The sequence below is a fragment of the Rhincodon typus genome, chromosome 16 (assembly GCF_021869965.1).
Source record: "Rhincodon typus isolate 14 chromosome 16, sRhiTyp1.1, whole genome shotgun sequence".
Classification (NCBI taxonomy): Eukaryota; Metazoa; Chordata; class Chondrichthyes; order Orectolobiformes; family Rhincodontidae; genus Rhincodon; species Rhincodon typus.
In genome coordinates this window covers 253408-261845 of record NC_063347.1, presented here as the reverse complement: position 1 = coordinate 261845, position 8438 = coordinate 253408, and the positions used below count along the sequence as shown (strand labels likewise).

Genomic DNA, 8438 nt, shown 5'->3' with positions numbered 1-8438 from the left:
TCCGACAGTGCGGCACTCCCTCAGCACTGACCCTCCGACAGTGCGGCGCTCCCTCAGCACTGACCCTCCGACAGTGCGGCGCTCCCTCAGCACTGACCCTCCGACAGTGCGGCACTCTCTCTGGCTAATAAGTTCATGTTTGTAGAATAGTATTCAAGTATGATGCAATCACATTATGTAATCAATATGGTCCAGTGCATTTCGTCATTTTTTTTATTACGGAGGCGGATTTAGTCAAACCATTGACTAATAATTAAACCAAAACACAAACCCAATCTGTTATGACAGGAGTCGAGGTTCCCCTCTAATAATTACCCCCAAAACACCCAGAAATGCTCCCCTTTCGCCTTGTAATCTGTTAAAAGACTGATTAAAAGAAAGAAAATCCCTCATCCACTCTATAAATAATAAGTAATTATTTATTTAATCCTAACAATGAATCAATTTATCAGAATTACTAACAAACGAAACAATTCTCCCTTAGACAACTGACTACTTCCTAACTGAACTAAATTCTACTGGCATGCGTTTCAAACAAAAAGAAGTCCCACTTTACAAACTGAATCAATAAGACAATAATAAATTAAAACTTAATCTCTCCAAATTCGCACAGACAGTCTGCTGGAACCCTCTGCCTTTTCTGTTTCTCCACAAATGCCTTTCTTCCGCTGATTCGGCTGAGTGTCTGGTTTAAATTTGTTGGCCAAATTCAAACTTGTTGTCTTGGTAAAAATGCTGCTTGGCTGTTCGATACAAACTGTTATTGCAGATGCATTATCGTAGGTCTAAGAGTAAATGTGTATATAAGAGCAAACTCTTACGGTTCAATGTTTTATATATATGCCGAATTAGCATGAATGGAATAACTTTAAAATACTGGCCTATGTATTTTGGGATATTGGTGTTACAAATGAAAGAAAAGAAATGAAGCCATCTTTTCATAATATCATAGAATCCCTACAGTGTGGACAAAAGGCCATTTAGCCCAACAACTCCACACCACCCCTCCGAAGAGCATCCCACCCAGACCCATTCTGCCAACCCTGCATTTCCCATGTCTAACCCACCTAACCTATACATCCCTGAACACTATGGGTAATTTAGCATGGCCAAAGCACCATACCCTGCACATCTTTGGACTGTGGGAGGAAACCGGAGCACCCGGAGGAAACCCACGCAGACACGGGGAGAAGGTGCAAACTCTATATAGACAGTCGCTCAAGGGTGGAATCAAACCCAGGTCCTTGGCACTGTGAGGCAGCAGTGCTAACCACTGAGCCATCGTGCCGCCAAATTTGGCTCATTTGTTTTCTTAAAGGGGGAGGTGTTACAAAGTTGGGTAAAGTATTCATGAATTGGAAAGCAGGAAAGTAAGATGGTTGGTAAAAAATGATAGTGGGGAAAAAGAGTGCCTGGTCCCTTTAAGAGATTGTGCTTTGTCTGTGCTTGGACGTTTACAAGTGCTGTGCACAGAGACTACCCGGAATCAAATTGGGCATGAGTCCAACATTAGTTCTGGTGTTGACCTTCCAATAATCCACGCAGAACTGTTGAGTACCATCAGGCTTTGGAATCAACACAACTGGTGAACTCCGCTCATTTTGACTCAGTTGGTTGATGTCTTCTTGGAGCATCGTTTTCACTTCCTTCTGCACCTGTGTGACTTTAAGAGGATTAAGCCTGTAGAAGTGTTGTTTTATCAGAACAGCATTCCCTACTTCAACCTCATGCACTATAATATTAGTCCTCATATTCTGCAACAGGACTTTCAATTCAATCATCTGTTCCTGAGACAGATAGCTCATTTTCCCATCCCATTCTCTAAGGACTTCCTCATTATTTAACTTACTTTGAGACACGTAAACATCCAGGTCATCTGGATTTGATTCCTCACTCTGAGGGGCAGTGACTAATGACTGTTTCTCTGGTTCCCTATCATAGTAAGGTTTCAACCTATTCACATGACATTCCCAATAAGGTTTTTTTCCTATCTGGCATCTTTACCAGACAATTCACCTGATTCAACTTCTTGTCAAGGGCCACTAAACTTTGCTTTGAAGAGATCTTCTACCACTGGGTAACAGCACCAATACTTTATCCCCACAGGCAAACATCTGAATTTGAGATTTCTTACCTGCTTTGTGCTTCATTAGATGCTGTTTCATCTTCAGATGTTGTCTAGCTAATTCATCTACTCTGTTTAATCTTTCTCTCACCTCAGATACATAATCCAACTGTGAGATCTCTGACTTCGAACCAATCAACTTTTCCTTAATTAATTTTAAAGACCCTCTTACTTTGTATCCAAAATCAACTCAAATGGAGTGAACTGAGTGGATTCATTTGGAGCATCTCTAATGGCAAACAATATAAATGGGATACCTTTATCCCATTCATTTATGTAATCCTGGCAATAAGCCCTCAACATGGTTTTAGGGTCTGATGCCACCTTTCCAATGGTCTCTGTGGTTCAAGATGGTTTGCTTTCGATTTAAAGTGCTTGATTCCCTAAACTATCCATGACCTCCTTAAATAATTTGACAGTAAAATTGGATCCTTCATCTGTCTGACTGCCCCGAGTAGTCCATAACGGGTAAAGAAAGCAACCAACTCTTCTACAATCTTTTTTGCCTTGACATTCCGTAATGGAATTGTTTCCGGAAACCTGGTAGACGCATCCATTCGGATTAGCAAATACTGGTTCCCACCTTTTGGTTTTAGGGAAGGGACCTACACAATCAATCATAACCCATTTGGAAGGTTCTTCAAATGCAGGAATTTGCTGCCTTCTAATTCATGAATACTCTACCCAACTTTGTAACATTATCAATGCTTTGGATGTGAAAGTAGGAGGCATGGTTGGTAAATTTGAAGACGACTCCAAAATAGGTGGTGTAGAGGACAGTGATGAAGGTTATTTCAGAGTACAATGGGGCCTTGATCAGACGGACCAATGGGTCAAGGAGTGGCAGATGGAGTTTAATTCAGATAAGTGTTGCATTTTCGTAAGGCAAATCAGGGCTGGACTTATTAAGTTAATTGAAGGACCCTGGAGAGTGTTACCGAATAAAGAGACCTAGGGGTGCAGGTGCATATTTCCTTGAAAGTGGAGTCGCAGTTCGACAGGGTGGTGAAGAACGCATTTGGCACACTTGCCTTCATTGGTCAGAATATTGAGTATCGGAGTTGGGACGCATATTGCAGCTGTACGGGAGGTTGGTCAGGTCACTTTCAGAATACAGCGTACAATTCTGGTCACCCTTCTGTAGGAAGGATGATGTTACGCTTGAGAGTGCAGAAAAGATTTACAGGGATGTTGCCGGAGCTGGAGGGTTTGAGCTATAGGGAGAGAACATAGAACGTAGAACAGTACAGCACAGCACAAGCCCTTCAGCCCATGATGTTGCACCGAACTTTTACCCTAATCCTAAGGTCTATCTAACCTCCACCCCTACCTGATACTATCAATCATATGCCTATCTAATAGCTGCTTAAATGCCCCTAATGAGGCTGACTCCACTACCCTCTCCGGCAATGCATTCCACATCCCGACCACACTCTTGAGTAAAGAACCTTCCTCTGACGTCTCCCCTATATCTACTTCCACTCACTTTAAAACCATGCCCCCTCATAATAGCTACCTCCACCCTAGGAAAAAGTCTCTGGCTGTCCACTCTAACTATACCTCTGGTCATTTTGTACACCTCTATCAAGTCACCTCTCATCGTTCGTCATTCTAAAGAGAAAAGCCCTAGCGCTCTCAACCTTTCCTTGTAAGACCTTCCCTCCATTCCAGGCATCATCCTGATAAATCTCCTCTGCACCTTTTCCAACACCTCCACATCTTTCCTGTAATGAGGCGACCAGAACTGGACACAATACCCCAGATGTGGCCGAACTAGGCTTTTGTATAGCTGGAGCAGAACTTCACGGCTCTTGAACTCAATCCCTCTATTAATGAAAGCTAACACACCATACGCCTTCTTAACAACTCTATCCACCTGGGTGGCAGCTTTCAGGGAACTGTGAACATGAACCCCATGATCCCTCTGCTCCTCCACACTGCCAAGAATCTTCCGTTAACCCTATATTCTGCTTTCAAGTTTGTCCTTCCAAAATGAATCACCTCACACTTTTCAAGGTTAAACTCCATCTGTCACTTCTCAGCCCAGCTTTAGATCCTATCAATGTCCCTTTGAAACCTCGAACAGCCCTCCGCACTGTCCACAACGCGACCCACCTTCGTATCGTCCGCGAACTTGCTAATCCACCCTTTCATTCCTTCATCCAACTCATTTACAAAGATCACAAATAGAAGAGGACCCAGGACAGATCCTTGTGGTACACCACTCGTAACTGAGCACCATGTTGAATATTTTCCGTCCACTTCCACCCTTTGTCTTCTAAGGATCAGCCAATTCTGAATCCAATCTGCCACATTTCCCCCTATCCCATGCCTCCTTACCTTCTGCATGAGCCTACCATGGGTCACCTTATCAAACGCCTTACTTAAATCCATGTATACCACATCCACTGCTCTACCTTCATCCACATGTTTGGTCACCTCTTCAAAGAATTCAATAACGTTTGTGAGGCATGATCTACCCCTCACAAATCCATGCTGACTATCACGCATCAAACTGTGCCTATCCAAGTGATCATAAATCCTATCTCTCAGAGCCCTTTCCAATAATTTGCCCACCACTGATGTAAGACTAACTGGCCTGTAATTTCCGGGGTTATCCCTATTCCCTTTTTTGAACAAGGGAATGACGTTTGCCTCTCTCCAATCTTCCGGCACTATACCTGTGGACAGTGAGGACGAAAAGATCATCGCCAAAGGCCCTGCGATCTCGTCCCTCGCTTCCCATAGAATCCTTGGATAAATCCCATCAACCTCCTCTAGTCTACCTGCCTGTTTCACAATGTCCTCCTCTACAATTAGGTCCCTCTCAGTTGTGAATACTGAAGAAAAGTATTCATTAAGGACCTCTCCTATCTCTTTAGGCTCCGTGCACAAATTCTCTTTACAATCCTTGATCAGCCCTACCCTTTCTCTGGCCATTCTCTTATTCCTCACGTACATGTAAAAAGGCTTGGAGTTTTCCTTGATCCTATCTGCCAAGGTTTTCTCATGCCCCCTTATAGCTCTCCTAAACTCTTTCTTCAGCTCCTTCCTGGATAACTTGTATCCCTCTAGAGCCTTTTCCGTTCCTTGTTTCCTAAACCTTACATAAGCATCCTTCTTCCTCTTAACCAGACGTTCGACCTCTCTTGAGAACCAAGGCTCCCTCACTTGACCACATCTTCCCTGCCTGCTAGGGACAAACATATTGAGCACACGCAGTATGCATTCCTTAAACAATCTCCACATTTCAATAGTGCTGTTCCCTGACAGCATCTGTTCTCAATTTATGTTACACAGTTTTTGCCTAACAGAATTGTAATTACCCTTCACCCCAGTTATAAATCTTACCCTTCTGTATGTACCTATCCTTTTCCATGATTATTGTAAAAGTAACAGAGTTATGATCGCTACCGCCAAAATGCTCTCCTACCAACAGGTCTAACACTTGGCCCGGTTCATTGCCAAGCACCAAATCCAAAGTGGCCTATCCTCGTGTTGGTCAATCTACAAACTGTGTCAGGAATCCTTCCTGAACACACTGGACAAAATCCACTCCTTCTAAGCTATTACAACTAAAATGTTTCCAATCAATATTTGGAAAGTTGAAGTCACCCATGACTACAACCCTGTGACTTCTGTACCTTTCCAGTATCTGCCTCCCAATCCGCTCCTCCACTTCTCTGCAACTATTAGGGGGTCTGTTAAAAAAAACCCCAACAATGTGACTGCTCCTTTCTTGTTTTGGACCTCAACCCAAACTGACTCTGTAGATATATTCTCGAACTGCCTTTCAGTAGCTGCTATACTAGCCCTGACTGGCAATGCCACTCCCCCACCTCTTTTTCCACTCTCCCTATTTCTTTTAAAGCATCTAAATCCCGGAACTTTCAACAACCATTCCTCTCCCTGAGTTACCCAAGTTTCTGTAATGGCCACAACATCGTAGTTCCAAGTACTGACCCATGCTCTAAGTTCATCCACATTATTTCTGATACTTCTAGCATTGAAGTATACACACCTCAAACCATCTCTGCGTCCACAATTACGCTCCATCGACCACATTTCTTTATAAACAACCTCACTCCCTGTTGTGTCCATTGGAAGGCTGAATACCTCATCCTCTGAATTATAAATCCAGTTCCCCACCCCCTGCCAATCTAGTTTAAACCATCCCCAGCATCTCGAGCAAACCTCCCTCCCCGGATATTTGTGCCCTTCCGGTACAGGTGAAACCCGTCCTTACTGTACAGGTCCCACCTTCCCCAGAATGTGCTCCAATTATCCACATAATGGAAGCCCTCCCTCCTACACCAGCCCTGTAGCGACGTGGTTGAATAGTTTGGGGCTTTTTTCTCTGGAGAGTCGGAGGCTGAGGGGTGACCTTGTAGAAATTTATAAAATCTTGAGGGACTTGGACTGAGTGAATATATAAGGTATTTTCCCCATGTCGGGGAGTCCAAAACTAGAGAGCATAGGTTTAAAGTGAAAGAGGAAAGATTTAAAAGAGACCTAAGGGGCATCTTTATAACACAGAGAGTGGTGAGTGTTTGGAATGAGCTACTGGAGGAAGTAATGCAGGCTGGTACAATTACAACATTTAAAAGGCATTTGGATGGGTACAATGTTGAGAGCACAACTGTTCACATTGTACATTAACGATCTGGACAAAGGAACTGAGGGCGTTGTTAGTAAGTTTGCAGACGACACAAAGATAGAAGGAGGGACAGGTAATATTGAAGAGGTGGGGAGACTGCAGAAGTACTTGGACAGGCTAGGAGTGTGTGCAAAGAAGTGGCAGATAGAATACAATGTGGGAAAGTGTGAAGTTATACATTTTGGTAGGAAGAACAGAGGCACAGACTAAATGGGGAAGGCGGCAGGAGAATGAGGTTGAGAAACATAGCAGCCATGATTGTATGATAGAGCAGACTCAATGGGCTGAATGGTCTAAATCTGCTCCTATGTTTTATGGTCTTCATGGGAACTTTTACTGAACAAAGATTTTATTTCTCAATTTTTAAATAGACTTGAAATTCTCACCTGCTTTTATGACATTTGAAACTAAATTCCAACCCAGTAACAACAAAATTGCCTTCCAATTCTTACAGTTACAGTCATTATTGAACTATCTTAGTTGAAATTGTCTGATCTCAGAAGGAGTTGGTGACTGTTTTTATAACTGATCTTGGAAATTTTTGTGTCTGTTTGTGCTAATTGGAGTGGAAAGGATGGAGGAAAGAGGCTGGGGTGGGGGAAGGACGACAGAGGCTGTCACAGCATTAATAATTTAAATTAGGCTGATTTCCTTGAATGGAAATCTTGAGGGACTGTTCCTCAGAGATGCAGTGACTGTACTTTTGCAATCTTTCAATTAATGAATGATCACAGCAGGTCAGACAGCATCCATGGAGAGAGAGTAAGCTAACGTTTCGAGTCTTAGATGCCTCCTCATCACTGTTCTGATGTAGGAATTGAGCCCTGCTCTGATGAAGAGTCATCTAAACTGAAAATGTTAGCTTGCGCTCTCTCCATGGATGCTTCCTGATCCACTGTGATCTCCAGCATTTGTTGTTTTCATTACAGATTCCGGCATCTGCAGTAATTTGCTTGTAGTTAATGAATGATCTTTAATTTGGAATTTATCTTGATGTATTATTTTAAAATGTAAACTTGTTATATTGATTTCAGAATATTGTAGAGATATGCTTAAACCCTGACGAAAACAGTTAACTTCTCAGATACAAAATTCGTAAATCTTTTTCAAAGGAGCTCAGGATTGGGATGAAGACAAAGCTTGGAATACATTCAGAGCCACATGCAGCAGACGGACTGTCCCCAGCTCACTGCGACTATTTTTCTCCAAGTTCTGAAGAAAGATCACAGGACTCAAAATGTTAACTCCACTTCTCTCTCCACAGAAGCAGCCAGACTTGCTGAGGTTCTCCAACAATGTGTTTGTTGCCGATTTCCAGGGTTTATGGCTGCCTTTCTACCCACCGTCCCGCCATCTCTACCTTTCTGTTTCACACACACACGCTCTTTCTGACCTGCCGCCATCCCACCCCTTTACACCAATGACTGCCTCTGGCTGGTAACTTGAACCTTTCCTGAAAATGTCATTCGCTGAAGAGTCAAAAACACGACATTGATTTACCACAAACAGATGCGATGTCATTGCTAACTTTTAAATGCCCTTCAGTGCACCTGATTTAACTCATTCTAAGGTGGAGTGTGTCATTGCTGTACCTGCCTTGTGATATTTGCATTTATGTAGCACCATTCAAAACTTTAATTAAAGACCTTTACGACA

At 42.9% G+C, this 8438-nt stretch overlaps 1 long non-coding RNA gene across 4 annotated transcripts in view; it reads left to right on the top strand.

Annotated features, from left to right (window-relative positions):
* LOC125485102 overlaps positions 1 to 8438 on the top strand; it is a 25046-nt gene extending 16608 nt beyond the window's left edge. For all 4 annotated transcript variants that reach the window (XR_007263870.1, XR_007263867.1, XR_007263869.1 and 1 more), the window contains one exon: positions 7817 to 8438. This is a non-coding gene — a long non-coding RNA (uncharacterized LOC125485102). The remainder of the gene's footprint in view (positions 1 to 7816) is intronic.